We start from the raw sequence: 15477 nt of genomic DNA, 5'->3' as shown, positions 1-15477 counted from the left end.
TTTCTCTGGAGCTATAACCAACCCCTTTTCTTTGAGTTTGATTGTAATTTGGACTATGGAACTTTCTGTGAACTCAGCTTGTTGACAGAACAGAATATCATCCATATAATGATAAATAATTGTTTGTTTCCATGATGCACAAATAGGTTGAAGTGCCCATGCAACATACATTTGGCACAGTGTAGGAGAATTTTTCATACCTTGCGGTAGCACTACCCACTCATACCTTTTAGCTGGTTCCGCTTTGTTTACTGAAGGCAGTGTAAATGCAAAACGCTGTGTATCTTGCTCATGTAAAGGAATGGTAAAGAAACAATCCTTTAAATCTATAATTAGAATATGCCAATTTTCTGGTAACATTACAGGTGATGGTAATCCAGGCTGTAAAGCACCCATGGCTTGCATTTGATCATTTACCTTTCGCAAGTCATGTAATAATCGCCACTTTCCACTCTTTTTTGGTATTACAAAAATTGGGGTATTCCATGGACTAGTAGAAGGCTTGATATGGCCTGCAATTAATTGCTCTTCTACTAATTCACGTGCCTTTTGCAGTCGCTCTTCTGTTAATGGCCACTGGTCAACCCAAACTGGGCTATCTGTTAACCAGGTCAATGGAGGGTTGGGCAACTGCTTTCCAGTGACCACTAAGGAAAAGGTGAAGTAGTTAACACGGCACCAAGTTGCCCCAAGACATCACGGCCAATAAGCGCCTCAAGGCTGCTTGGCAATTCCATTACATACACCCTAAGGGTAACACATTGACCTTCAGGGAAGCTAATGGAAATGGGATCAACACTTATATTTGGAGTAGTTTGACCTCCTACTCCAGCTACAGTGGAAGAGATTGATTTTTGAAGTTTCCAATTTCGTGGCCATTTGAATTGACTAATGATGGAGACATCAGCTCCAGTATCAAGCATTGCATTTACATCTACAACAACAGTAGAATCAGATTGAAATAGTTGCACACGTAACATGGGACACTGAGTCATTGATGAGGTGAAGCAAACTGCAGGACCTGTCGATCCAAATCCTTTATCATGCCTTTGTGTTGAGGATGCTGGAGGAACTCCTGGAAGCATTGGTAGGCAGTTTTCCAGTGCTACTACCTGAGCTATTCTACTCCCAGAAGGAATAAAAATTGGCGGATGCAGAGTGTAGGCCAGAATTTGAACAGTTCCTGTGAAATCTGCATCAATTATACCTGGTATTACTATAAGACCTTTGATACTAGCAGAAGAACGGCCAATCAATAGGCCTCCAATGAGACTATCTTGTCAAAATAAAGGTCCTTTAGCATGCGTTGGTATTCTATGAATTGCAGTATTGGTCAATGTTATATCTACTGCTGTCTCCACATCAACTCCGAGGCTTCCTGCGGTGCTTGGCTTGTTGAGGTGAAAGAAGCCTGGTTCACAGTTGGTCGCTGATTGGGATACAGGTTCGGAGATGTTCTTTGTGTCCTCGCGCGCACTCCGTTCGCGCTCACTTGACCGTTTCCCGATCTCCGGCAAATTTTTGTAGCATGAGTGTTAGACTGGCATCTGTCACACCAAACTGCTGCAGTACAGTTCGTTCAGACGTGTTCTTTACTTCCACAGCGATGACAGGAATTGTATGATGATTTACAGAATTTATTTGTTGATCGCTGAACTGCTGCTACAACTGGTTGCATTGTAGATGAGACTTGCTGGCTAACTTGTCGGAGAGATCTCTGCATGACCCCTTCGAAAGCGGCAGCCATCACCTCTGCACTTCGGTGTTCTTCTGATCTGGCTACTCGTGTCAGCATTTGTTCTACTGATGATCCTGGTGGCAGAGTTGCTAATATTTGTTTAGTCTTTGAATTTGCATTATCAAAAGCTAACAGCCGAAACATTTGATTTTTCATTTCTTCTTCCCCTCTGATAGTTTTGTCCCACATAGTGTCCCCCACTGATCTCCATTCCATTGGGGAAAACAAAAGTGGAACTTCTCCAAAGTGTCCCCACTTCTGAGCTAAAAAAATCAATGTGATTAGCTTTTCCTGTGACGATTCAATACCTCTCTTAGAGAGAATAGTCGTCAGCAGTGCCGCGGCTGTTTCAATATCCATTATCTTATCAGCGCGGTCTTAACGTAGGATGCGAGTGGCCAGCTCGACAGGTGCCCGTCTTTTGATATCGGACTAAGCACACTATCCCACACCCCGGCTTGGCTCCGTTTTTTATGAACGCTGCTTACCGCAGTAATTTCGATCCGGAGCGTTATGCTTTGCTAACGATCCATCCTTCTGCTACCATATGTAGATCCGGAGCGTTATGCTTTGCTAACGAACCATCCTCTGCTACCATATGTAGATCCGGAGCGTTATGCTTTGCTAACGAACCATCCTCTGCTACCATTTGTAGTGGTAGTAAATTCGACAAATCCAGACGCCGGCATAAGCTCTTTGATCGAACGGGCGGGCCGGGCGAGAGTAAGGAGTCTAATTCAATGTGAATTTACCATCCGTACTCTTTAATGAACTCTTAAACAACACTGAATATCAATGTCCCCGAGACCACGTTTTTCCAAGCCTTATATACTCTATACCAAAAGGCCATGCGGCAAGTGCAGGCTACAATTGGTTACACTTACAGTCACTCATCCCCCCCCACTATGGTGATTAGCTGCAGGGCACTGTTCACAGACTGTTCATGCGCAGCGGCAACGCCCCTCCTGCAGCCTGGGTCGAGGGCAGAGCAGCTTCTGTTTACTTTCCTTTTGTCTCTGGTGTCTCAGGGAAATCCTTCCGTGTAACACAGCCGCATCAAGCCCTGGCTTGTTCACAGCACACAGCCAGAGACTCTCCACACCCATGGGCTTTCCCCTCGCAATTTCTTGAAAAGGCCAAAGTTAGCCCTGCTAGAGTCCAGGGTTGCAATTCTACTTGCTATTCTGTTCCTGCCACACGAGATGCTGAACTCCACCATTTCGTGGTCACTGCAACCCAGGCAGCCCTCAACCTTTACTGCTTCGACCAGACCCTCTTTGTTAGTGAGGATGAGATCCAGCAGTGCACCTCTCCTAGTCGGCTCCTCCACCATCTGCATGAGGAAGTTATCATCAATGCACTGGAGGAACCTCCTAGACTGTGGCTGGCTGGCTGAATGGTCCTTCCAGCAAACATCAGGGAAGTTAAAATCACCCACAACAACCAGGGCCTGTGATTGTGAGGCCACTCTCAGCTACCCATAGAAGGCCTCATCAACTTCCTCAGCATGATGTGATGGCCTGTAATAGACACCTACAACAGTATCACCCCTGCCAGCCTGCCCCTTAATTCTGACCCATACACTCTCAACTTGTTCCTAATCTGCTCCTGGGCAGAATTTAGTACATTGTAGTTGCTCTCTCACAGAGAGAGCAACTCCACCACCATGCCTGGCTGGCCTGTCTTTCCTGAAAAGGGCGTAGCCATCCATGACCACATTCCAGTCATGTGAACTGTCCCACCATGCTTCTGTAATTGCCACCAGAAATTCATGTTACTGGTTTCATAGACCAGAAAAAATCCACATTATCATTCTTTCTAGATTTGAATCTGAATTAAAGCTCCTCTGCAACAAGTACTTCAAAAGCTCTTAAATTGTTCTCGTTTCATTTAAAAGAAATAATTGGTATCATTTAATTTATGCACTTTACAATAACTTCTCTATTTGTACAAATCATGCAACCCTGCCACCACTACTTCCAGTATATTGGGTGAGTGTTTTTATCAGTACAGAAGATCCCTAGGGAATTTTCATTGCAAGAAAAATTCTTAGAAAACTGAAGAATTCACCTATTATTTTTCACAATATTTTCTCTGACAAGTGTGGTCTCTGAGGTAATATACAAAATGAATTCTGAAGACAGGTACCTGTGTATCTCCATGCAAATCTCAAACTCATTTAGTATGAAGAAAAAAATTCTTCAGCTGTTTTTAGCAGATTGTAATTTCTTTCCTATGGAATGCATGTATGTATTATATATTTTAGATCACATTATATTACAAATCCATCTCTTGTGAATAATTGCCCATCCATTCCACTTTCATTGAAAGCATCGTCTTGTTAAGATAACTGCATGATTACATGAATTTGAAAGATAATAAAGCAGAAGCAAACATGCAGTCAGTCACAGGTGCTTTGTGTGTATGTAGCCAATCAGAGATGTAATTAGAAACACAGATAATGAGGGTCATGGTTTAATCCAAGCTAGCAATACAGCCATGACGGCTGCTCACTGACCCCCTCCCTCATTCCCCACAAGAAGAGAGAGAATCAAAAGGGAAGGGAGAAAGTTGGATTGAGACAAACACAGTTTAATAAAATAGCAGAATACTAATACACTACTAGTAAATATATAGATAATAGAAATAAAAGATACTCAAGGCAATTCCCCACAAGGTCTGTCCACAACTGAGCAGCCAGTCACAGCAAGCCACACCCAGTCCCAAAGCTGATCCCAGAGGGAGAAAATAGAGGAAAAAAAGGCAGAAAAGCCCAGAGAACTCTGCGAAATGACAAAAGGTTGGAGTAAGTGTCCCAGCTGAAACTCTTCCAGCTGTGCCCCAGAGAGAGAGAGGGGAAGAGAAGAAGAACCACCCAGAAGGTCCCAACTCTTCTTAAATAATTACCATGATGCTAATAGGATGGAATATTCTCTTTGATCAGTCTGGATGTCAGCCAAGCTCTGCCCCATCCATGCTGCCCTTCCTTGATGTCTCACATGTGTGGGCAGAGCACTCAGAGTGTCCTCAGTTCTCAGACCAGAGCAATTAAAAACATTAGTTCTGTGTTCTCTCTTGTTCTCAAACTAAGTCCAAATAATGAGTGTGTTCGTTATGGAATAGAAAGGTTTCTAACTGCATGAAGAAAACTAATCCATATTCAGTCAAACCAGCACAATGTGGAAGACTTTTTATAAGGTAAAATTACAGTATGTACTTTGTTTATTTTCTTTTTCTTTTTTCTTCTTTTCTTTTTCTTTTGGTAACAGAAAATTATTGACACTGAATTAATTAGTCAGAAAGTAGTTAAGCAAATACAGTATTGACTAATTTATACATTATCTGTTTGATTAAAAACAAAAGACACACACACAAAAAAAATCATTCTATTTATCAATACTCTGCCTTGAGAAATTAACCCAAGAAGGTAAAGAAACTGAGGAAAAAAGACTGGAAATATGGGAATGCTGTGGTAGTACATATTACTTCTGCTTTTACTGAACTCTAACTTGTGTCCCAGTACTGAAAGGATTTTATGTACATCAGACGTTGGCTCCTATTTACTTTCGATTAAAATGTACAGTGTCTGGCTCTGTTGATGTTAAGAAATGTTTTAATCACTCAAAAGCACGACGAATTTATAGAAAATTACAACTCCTTCCAGGTTTTTTCTATACTTCACTGCAGCTCATACAGTCAATTCAACTCTTTGCTCTTCCTTTCCTTCATTCTTCCTTCATAAAAACTCCTGCTTTCAAAATACTTTGAGCTATTGCATGGTAATGGGGAAAAAGGGAGGGGGAGGATAAATTAAGTGCATAAACCAGTAGTGGGCACAGATCTAAATCTGGGTAATTCTCGATTCATAGCTCTTACTTAGCCTAGTCAGAGGTCACCTGAGCAATTTTCTTAGGGATCTCTGGAGCAACGATTTCAAGAAAGAAACAAGAGTAGCTTTACAGGTCATCTAACAGAAGGAATTCTGTGGGTAAATCACACAGAGAGAAACAAATAAATATTTTTGGTGCAAGCTGGGGTTAGAGGCTGGTGTAAATAGAAGAGCAGGGCTGACAAGAATGATATTCTAAGAGTCACAAGAGCATAATAACAGTGTGAAAAAGCCTGAAGTACAAGAGCGTGAAGTTTGAATTTGCTGAGCTTGAAAAGATGGTGGAGGAAACCAAAGAAATCATCCAGTCCAGTCAGTGGAAAAGGCAAGGTACATGATCTTGATGACTATTTATTCAATAGGTGTGTTGTTAAAAAAGAAATGTTCTGATGTGGTTTATAGTGGGCTGGTTGGTGAACTTAAACAGATTTTTCTCAGTGTAACTTCTTAAAGAAAATGCAAGAACTTTTGAGTTTATAATTTCAGAAAGAACATAAATTCCAATATCATACATGAAATGTCACATACAAAATGGGGATATGCCTTACAATTTATGTATTTGGTGTCATATGACTCACACAGTTATTTCAGAACATGTTCCTTTATTACAAATCATCACTCTCCACTCTAAAAGGCTCAATTCTAAATCATCTCAATACCACCAGGACAATTTAAAATACAGACTAAGCATAGTTTAAATGCTTGTGCAATTTAATTTTACATATTTAAGAGATTATGGAGATGTTAATTTATATTTAGTGGTTTTTGTTTTTTTTTTTTGTGTGTGTGTGTGTGTGTGTGTGTGTGTTCTGCAACTTTATTTTTTTCTTCCTGTCCTATGTCAAGGAGTTACATTCACTGAAGTCAATGGACCTGATCCTAAGCTAATGGTGTAAGTATCATTTAACCATTGGGATCTGGTTAGAGTCAAATGGGAGCATAATGCAAATTCCTGATAGAAGAATGTGGGCTTTAATTATCTCAAGAAAGTTAAGTTTTACTTCATGTAACCTCCCTCAGCCCACTCCCTGTTTGTTTTTTTTTTTTTTCAGTGCACTTAGAAGTATTACGTCATGTTCTTTTAATTCAGGAGCAGTTCTTCTAATTCAGGAGTAAAGTAAAGTAAAGTAAAGTTCAGATTGTTCCATGATGAGGAGACAATGAACTCTTGGAGACCGATGTAGCTCTTGACTTAAGGCAGGAGTGCTAAGAGAAACAGTAAGCTTGATTTAGAGAAAAAGACTGGATCAGCAGAAGTTGGAGGGAGGTCCTTGTAGTTACTCACCAGCTTGTCATGTCTAGCCAGAGATTTTTCACAAGAGAGACACCATTTGTGGCCATTTTTTCATGTCCAGACATCCTCCCAGTACAGCCTTCTCTGCTCTCAGGGATAAGCAGGAAGGAAGCATGCCAGGAAAATAGCTTCTTGGTTCTGGGAAGAGATTTGGCTTTGCACCAGTAACTAACAGAAGTTAATACCTGACTCATGTAAAAGATGAGATAACTAAAAGACACATGACTGGGGCAAGCCTCTAATTTGCACTCCCATTAAAGTCAGGGGAGAAGATGACTACTGATCCATAGGAGCATCTAGGATTTCTCTCCTTTTCTCTGGAGGAGAAGAGCCCTGGATCAGGGCCTACTCTAATTTTTCTTTCACATTCTTCCTGCACTGCTAAGAGCTTGCTGAAGGCACACTGTTACCAGCTGATAAGGACATTTCAGCTTGGGATGGCTGCTGACAGGATGTGTAAATATTATCCTGTATAGGAGCTTCCATCAAAGTATTAGTGAGTGTGTGTTTTTCACTGTTTTTTCCTCATACAGTTTAAGAGAAGTCTCATACTCTAGGATTTCCAGCATTCAGAGGGACTCGTTTACATCTAACACTAATAAGGGACACTGGTGGTGATGTTAGTTGGACAATGGCTGGGTTTTGCAGTAAGTATGGTCTCAAACTGCTGAGAGGCCCACTGTATAAATTCATGTGTCTGTCAGCCATCTACAAATGGGCTCAAGAAGACCTCAGGGTAAAAATGGTGTCATTAGTCCACTTGGAATGAGTCTTTAAATACAAGCAACACATATGAGAAAGAAGAGGTTATTTTGCTTTTCATGTATTTGGTATGGGCTCAGGGCTGAAATGCTTGCAGTGCACAAAGTGATTGAAAAAATATTTGTCTTTAAGGGAAGATAACTACAGTCTGTAATGCAGCATTATGAAACACTAATGAAACACATTTTAGCTTTAACAATAGGAATAATCTATTCAGGTTATAACACCAGTTTTTGCAAAGCAGCTGACTTGCTTGCCTTCCGTTCCTCTGCTGTAACCCCCGCTTACCCTTATATGTACCATAAGTGTATAGTAATTTACTTGTTTGCCTGTCATTTTAAGATCATTAAAACTACCATAAAAATGAGTTGACAATAGTGGTCACACTGGCTACCCAGTGAAAAATTAAAAGAAAAATAAATAATTAACTGAAGTAGAGGAACAAGTATTTTAAACAAAAACAAGCAAGCAGACTAAAGAATGTACGTATAATTTAAAAATTATACTGCTAGGCTTGGAAAAAAAAAAGTATGAATTATATGCATATTTACATGTTGTTTGAATGTGTTTTATTGGAATGTTTTGAGTCAGGTTACACAAAGTTACATGAAACAAATCAGTTATGGAAAAAATTAGTCCAACAAAAACACTCTGGCCAGCAAATGTTGCTATAGGTTTTTTATGGGTTCCAGGTAGGGAAGGAATGTTTGTTCAATTGAATCTCCTGGGGAAACACAAGGGAAAGGATTTTTCAAAAAGAAAGCTCATTAAATGAAGATATAAGAAACAACAGGAAGGCTTACAAGTCCTGGAGGAAAAATGATCAAACGTAGACAATGAGTCACCTATGGACATAAAAAACAGAGGAGTTAATCCAAGACAAATGCATCAGAGAGAGATTTCAGATTGGTTTTAACTCTGGTGGAGACAGAAAGACTTAAGGTGACCTAGAGAATATCCAAATTACTCTAGTTCTCATGATGATTTGAAAGAACAAGTTTCAAGGCCTTTCACTAACTCAGATACTTGAATATTTTCCCACTCTGACAGCAAATAGATTTACTATCTGACTATCTCAGAACCACACTAACTTCTGTGTTTGCAGTGTCTGTCAACAAAGTTTTCATCAAAACCAGAATATCCATTAATGGAAAAGTCATCTGGCTGTTGTTTACTCTTCTTACTTCTGTGATACTAAAGATAATTTTCTGAATAATCATACATATATTTCTGCACTGTTGATGCTAAAGCTTTGAAAAGCATTAGACTCTTCTCCTTGTCCTGTAGGCTTTTTAAATGGAAAAAAAAAAGGGCTCTGATGTTCATTTATTTGAAGGAAACAAGAAAATAAAAAATGTTTATAAATTCACATTAATGTACACTAATACGGAAATGGCAGTCTCACAATAAGGGACAACCTTATTTACAGGGTCCTGAATCCAAGATCTAAATCCAGGGGACAGATCGTGATAAAAAGCAAGCAGTTAATAAAGAGCTTTCAGTCTCACTTCTGCTGAGATGGCAAATGCTGATAAGGCCTGCATAATGTATGTCAAATATCATTGCCCACAGAGCTCACTTTAAATTATTATAAAGGATTAGATAATTAGTTAAATAAGTTTTCCATTTATTCTCTATTTTTCTGTTTGTTTGTGTTTTCTTTAATTTTTTCTAAAGTATATTTTTCAGAGATGGCAAGAAATGAAGTATTTTTTTTTCCCCCCTCTTTTCAGGGGCCATCTCACTGCTGAGAAAAATATAAATACACTAACTTCAGAATAATTATTTTCAGTTTTTTCAAAGTAACTCAACAAATCGCTGAGATGCACCAAAAACTGCAACACCTGCAGCTGGCATTGTTCAGCAGAGAGGACCAATTCTACTTCATGACAACACCTGATTGCATGTTGCACAACCAGTGCTTCAACACTTGAACAAATTGGGCTATGAAGTTTTGCCTCATCCACCACATCCACCTGACCTCTTGCCAACCAACCACTGCCAACCACTTCTTCAAGCATCTCAACAGCTTTTTGCAGGGAAAAACCTTCCACAGGCAGCAGGATGCAGAAAATGCTTCCCCAGAGTTTATCAAATCGTGAAGCATGGATTTTTATGCTACAGGAAGAAACAAACTAATTTATCATTGGCAAAACTGTGTTTATTGTAATGGTTCCTATTTTGATTAATAAAGATGTGTTTGAGACTAGTTATAATGTTTTAAAATTCACAGTAAAACAAAAAAAAACCAAAACACAAATGCAATTACTTTTGCAGCAACCTATATATCTTCGAAACCCTACTCTAAATGTAGGTCCTGTGCTGTCAAAAATTAGAGATCTTTTAGTTTTTTAAGCAGATGAACTGCACTTTCAATGCTAATGAATGAAAAAAGACATAATTTCCTCATCTATATATCAATTTAAAGTAGATTCTGTATAGGACAAAATGTATGTAAGAAATGAATGAAACTCGGTCAGACTTTCATGACCTGCTCCCTAATAGTTTTTAAAACATCAGAGTTTAGAAAATTTCTTTCAGCTTTAAAATTTATTGTCATTATTTTCTTCCAATAAGAGTAGAAATGCAGGAAGGAAAAATATAGATACAATTTTAAGGAATTATTCTGATTTTGTAGAATGTCATAATAGTGTTTACTGGCATATTTTTCAAAAATATTAATTAATGTTTTTCCAATTCTAAAATGTTATACCTATTGCTATATATATTATCTTCTTTATGATAGTAGAGACAGCTATGCAATTTAAAAATAAAACTCAAGAAATCAGTTTTTAGGCAACACAAAACATAAGCAGACAAAATGTAGATTAAGAACAGTATTTATTTGATAAGAAAAGGAATTTAAATATTGTTACAAGAACTTGTTAATTTCTACTGAGCAAGTATGTTATGTATTGTGTCTCTTATTGAAAGAAAGTCTAAATAAACCTTACCCTGAGATGACAATCTCAATCCTACAAATGCATAGTTTTCAATTTTATTATTTATGTTCTCCTCTCTAATGGATTAAAAAAAATAAGCACTGGAAAAACTGATAACAGCTGCATGCAAAGTGAATAAATGGGCTATCTAAACCTCTGCAGAAAGTAGAATGTTTTATACCTAATCATTATACAAGTTTGAGTGACAAAGTAGTGGTCACGATGTGATAAGTTTCTGGTTTTGCACATTATCCTCTATCTAAGAACTGGCCTCTGTGTAGAGTCGAGTTCCTCCCCTTCTGACTATTCTGACTCTTTTAAACTGATGTAACATTTGTGCAAAAAAAGATGTGCATCTCGTTGCTGTGCAAATCTTTGATTAAGGTACTCGTGGTTGGTGTCTGATAAAGACTGCATGATGTATTATCCTGGTTTATAAAAAGGACCAAAGAAAATTCACCCATCAGGGGTACCAAGCCTTAAAAGAATCATACAGACAGCTTGCTACTATGGCAATACGATGAAGTTCCCAATCTCAGGAAAAAAGAATTAAGAAAAAGATTGCAGTCTCAGCAGAGAAATAGACATCAGTTTAACAGGCCTGTGTGTCACCAGTTACTTCAAATTGCTTCCTAATAAATACTGTGTCCTATAGAATTCATAAATTTGTTTCGATAGATTACCTACAATTTCAGACCTTTGGTGTTTGTTGTTGTAGTTTTGGTTTTGTTTTGTTGGGATTTTTTTGCTATTCATCAACCACCTTTCAATTTACATGTGTCAAGGATCTGAGAAATTAATTCAAAGTGCAGATTAATGTAAGTTTTGTTATTATATTTAAAATCACTATGTTAGATTAAATAGAGAAAACTTTTCATTAAAAACTGTATAGCTAGTCCAAGTCTGAATGGAATATCACATCACATCTAAACAACAAAATGGATTAAAAGCAGCATCGATATCTAGAATTTTTGTACTGTATGTGAATTCAAATTAAATGAGGAAGTTTCAAGCAAAATTTAGAGGAGAAAGGAAAATACACACAAGGAAAGTTGGATAGCTTTAATATTGTTTCATATATTAATGCTATTACTCCTGCTTGTCTTAGATATTCTTAGCTATTCTTCCTTCATTTATTCTGCCTTACGTCTTTCTTACTGATTTTGTTAATGTTATCATCTTCAAAGAACCTTTGTGAGGCTAAGTTAGTGTTTGCATACAATTTCTGCTCTTGCTTCTTTGTTTGTGGAAAACAAAAATCAGAAATTGGTGTAAATTCTCTCATTTAGGCAATGTGGTCAGCTTTTGTTATTCTCAGAAATGCTGCATACTTTAGCATCAGAAAGCTCTGTCCAACTCAGGCCGAAAGACTACATTGTTTTGGACATCCTTCTGTAACACAGGATTTGCACTACATTCTACATCTGTTGCATTTCAACACTGATGTATTTCAAAGAGTTTCTGAAAAGATGTGACACTGTTATATTTACATTTTTGAAGGATGTGGAAAACTCATCTGAATTTTTGCAAGTTAATTGTGCTTCTATTAGAAGTCATAACACTTCTATGTAAGAATAAAAATATTAGCTTTCATTCTCTATTTGATTTTGTTTTGGCAGCATACACTATACCTTGTTAAACTTGATAAGCACTACTTTACATTTTCTGTTTGTTCTGATTTACAGGCGGCTTTATTCCAGTGGTTGGTAACAGTGAACTTTACAGTAGAATGTATTGTTAAGAAAATAATACAAGGTCTCAGGCCTCTTTAATAAGCACTGTCTATGGGTAATAATCATACAAACACACACACAGTATGTTTGGGATTGGAAGGGACCTCAAAAGATCATCTAGTCCAATCCCCCTGCTGGAGCAGGAACGCCTAGGTGAGGTCGCACAGGAATGTGTCCAGGCGGGCTTTGAATGTCTCCAGGGAAGTAGACTCCACAACCTCCCTGGGTAGCCTGTTCCCGTGCTCTGTTACCCTCACTGAGAAGAAGTTCTTTCTCAAATTTAAGTGGAACCTCTTGTGTTCCAGCTTGATCCCATTGCCCCTTGTCCTATCATTGTTTGCCACTGAGAAGAGCCTGACTCCATCCTCATGGCACTCACCCTTTATATATTTACAAACATTATTAAGGTCACCCCTCAGTCTCCTCTTCTCCAAACTAAAGAGCCCCAGCTCCCTCAGCCTTTCTTCATAAGGGAGATGCTCCACTCCCTTCATCATCTTTGTTGCCCTACGCTGGACCCTCTCCAGCAGTTCCCTGTCCTTCTTGAACTGAGGGGCCCAGAACTGGACACAATATTCCAGATGGGGTCTCACCAGGGTGGAGTAGAGGGGAAGGAGGACCTCTCTCGATCTACTGACCATCCGCCTTGTAATACACCCAAGGATGCCATTAGCCTTCCTGGCCACAAGGGCACCGTGCTGTCTCATGGTCATCCTGTTGTCCACCAGGACCCCCAGGTCCCTTTCCCCTACACTGCTCTCTAATAGGTCATTCCCCAACCTATGCTGGAACCTGGGCTGTTCCTGCCCAGATGCAGGACTCTACACTTTCCCTTGTTAAATTCCATCAGGTTATCCCCCGCTCAACTCTCCAGCCTGTCCAGGTCCCACTGGATGGCAGCACAGCCTTCTGGCGTGTCAGCCACTCCTCCCAGCTTAGTGTCATCAGCAAACTTGCTGATAGTACACTCAATTCCCTCGTCTAAATCGTTAATGAATATATTGAATAATATTGGCCCCAGTACTGACCCCTGAGGCACTCCACTAGATACTGGCCTCCAACTGGACTCCGCACCATTGACCACCACTCTCTGGCTTCTCTCTTTAAGCCAGTTTGCAACCCACCTCACTACTCTATTGTCGAGACCACACCTCCTCAATTTAGCTGTGAGGATGCTGTGAGGGACTGTGTCAAAGGCTTTGCTGAAGTCAAGGTAGACCACATCCACCGCTCTGCCATCATCCATCCACCTTGTTACATTCTCATAAAAGGCTATGAGGTTGGTCAAGCACGACTTCCCCTTGGTGAAGCCATGCTGACTGCCCCTAATGACCCTCTTATCCCTGATATGCCTTGAGATGACACCAAGGATAAGCTGTTCCATTACTTTCCCAGGGACAGAGGTGAGGCTGACCGGTCTATAATCACCCGGGTCCTCCTTCTTGCCCTTTTTGAAGACTGGAGTGACATTTGCTTTCCTCCAATCCTCGGGCACCTCTCCCGTTTCCCAAGACTTGGTAAAAATGATGGAGAGCAGTCCAGCAATGACTTCAGCCAGCTCCCTCAGCACCCGCGGATGCATCCCATCTGGACCCATGGATTTATGGATGGGAAGGCCAGCCAACAAAGTGTCCCTGTACCTCATATATTAAACATTCTGTTACTTGGAAAATGTTATAATGAAAACTATAAACCCATTGAAGAAAATGCCTTATATCCTTCTATAAACATGAGAAATTATTTGCCTAAAGGGAAATATAGGTAATATTCAAGTTGATTACATGATAAATCAAATGTCCCTTAATATTTTGTATAAGAAATTTTGCAAGTACTTATTTGTCCACAGTAAGATATGATGGAGCGAATGTGAGCTTGGATCTACCTCATTTAACATTAGACATGTAATTCAGGTGTATAAATTAGCTGTGTAATTACCATAGTTCCTTTCTAATATTACTTGAAAGGACTAGACTTCGCCACAATGCAAGAAGAATTTCAGGTAGCCTGTTTCCTCCAAGGGAAAATGGAGTGACAATCTCCTTGATGCAAATATTTCAGTTGTGTGCCTAAACATAGATGGGAGGAAATCTGGATATTCAGCTGTGGAAAAATTTGTAGAAACTTCCCCAAATCCATTATTTTATTTTCATGTGTCAACAGATTGTCAGCTTCGATAACTAGAGGTGAAATTATTCATTTCAAAAATAAAAACACAGAAGTCTACTTAGGTCATGAGAGTTTAGGTCCATGAGAAACGTTATATTGACCACGTGTCACTGAATGGTGAAACAGAAGCTTTCACCTCTAGAGAGAATGAAAAATTGATGCTAGGGAATGTCCAAATTATAAAACAAATGAAGGTACAGAAGTTGTTTCTAAAATGGAAAGAACACTAATCGAAAGCAAACTAGTAATGAAAAAAATACAATAAATATTGCATATGTATCATGTTTACTTTAAAAACATCATATTTGGTTACATATACCAGGTCTTTTTTAGGAATATTTCAGCCCTGAGTAAGAAAAGTGTCTTTTTCTTATCTTGAAAGAAGACGTTGTTTTACTGCTTTAATCATCTCTGAAATTACAAGAATTTAAATTACAGGAAATGAAACTTTGAGGGCTGACAGTAGATCAAATCAGCAAATAGCCTGAGATCTGAAAAATGTTGCTCTCTCATGTATGCAGTTCACCTGTTTTGATAACCTTATGTAAGAAGCAGTAGTAAAGCAATTTTGATTTGCAGAAAAGGAATTGATGCTATCTTTCCCATATGTCTTTTCAGTCTAAATTGTCATTTTATCTTTCTCACCTGTCTTTGTAAATGAGCAACAGGTTGCAGTGAATTATAGAAAATGATTAATGCATTGAAAGCATATACATGTGATCTAAGAGGTCTCTTTTTTTTTTTTTTTTTGTATATGATAGTTTTTTTATAAGAAAACCTTTCAGCGTCAAAATAGTTACCATAGGACCCCAGAAATCTAGTCATATCAGAAATACATTGTAAGACAGTCAACTGGAATATTTGAGCAAAATAATCACACTATAGCAAGGGAAAGAGGTTTCTGAGAGGAATTAAGGTTTCTGAGAAGAGTGCAGGCAAACAGATGTGTGTAC

General features: G+C 38.8%; 2 long non-coding RNA genes across 3 annotated transcripts in view; one reads left to right on the top strand and one right to left on the bottom strand.

Moving 5' to 3' along the window:
* The window catches only part of LOC139826510 (uncharacterized), a 36869-nt gene extending 29821 nt beyond the window's left edge, over positions 1 to 7048 (bottom strand). The window contains exon 1 of the long non-coding RNA XR_011736617.1: positions 6913 to 7048. This is a non-coding gene — a long non-coding RNA (uncharacterized lncRNA). The remainder of the gene's footprint in view (positions 1 to 6912) is intronic.
* Positions 4752 to 10778, top strand: LOC139826509 (uncharacterized). Of its 2 annotated transcripts, XR_011736616.1 has the most exons (4): positions 4752 to 4936; positions 5850 to 5957; positions 6474 to 6519; positions 9476 to 10778. It is a non-coding gene; the product is annotated as an uncharacterized lncRNA (long non-coding RNA). The 2 variants fall into 2 exon arrangements; XR_011736615.1 differs by lacking the exon at positions 4752 to 4936 and having other exon boundaries at positions 5622 to 5957.
* The last annotated feature ends 4699 nt before the right edge of the window (positions 10779 to 15477 follow it).

This window comes from Patagioenas fasciata, chromosome Z (assembly GCF_037038585.1).
Source record: "Patagioenas fasciata isolate bPatFas1 chromosome Z, bPatFas1.hap1, whole genome shotgun sequence".
NCBI classification, from domain to species: Eukaryota; Metazoa; Chordata; class Aves; order Columbiformes; family Columbidae; genus Patagioenas; species Patagioenas fasciata.
This window is presented reverse-complemented; position numbering and strand designations above follow the sequence as displayed.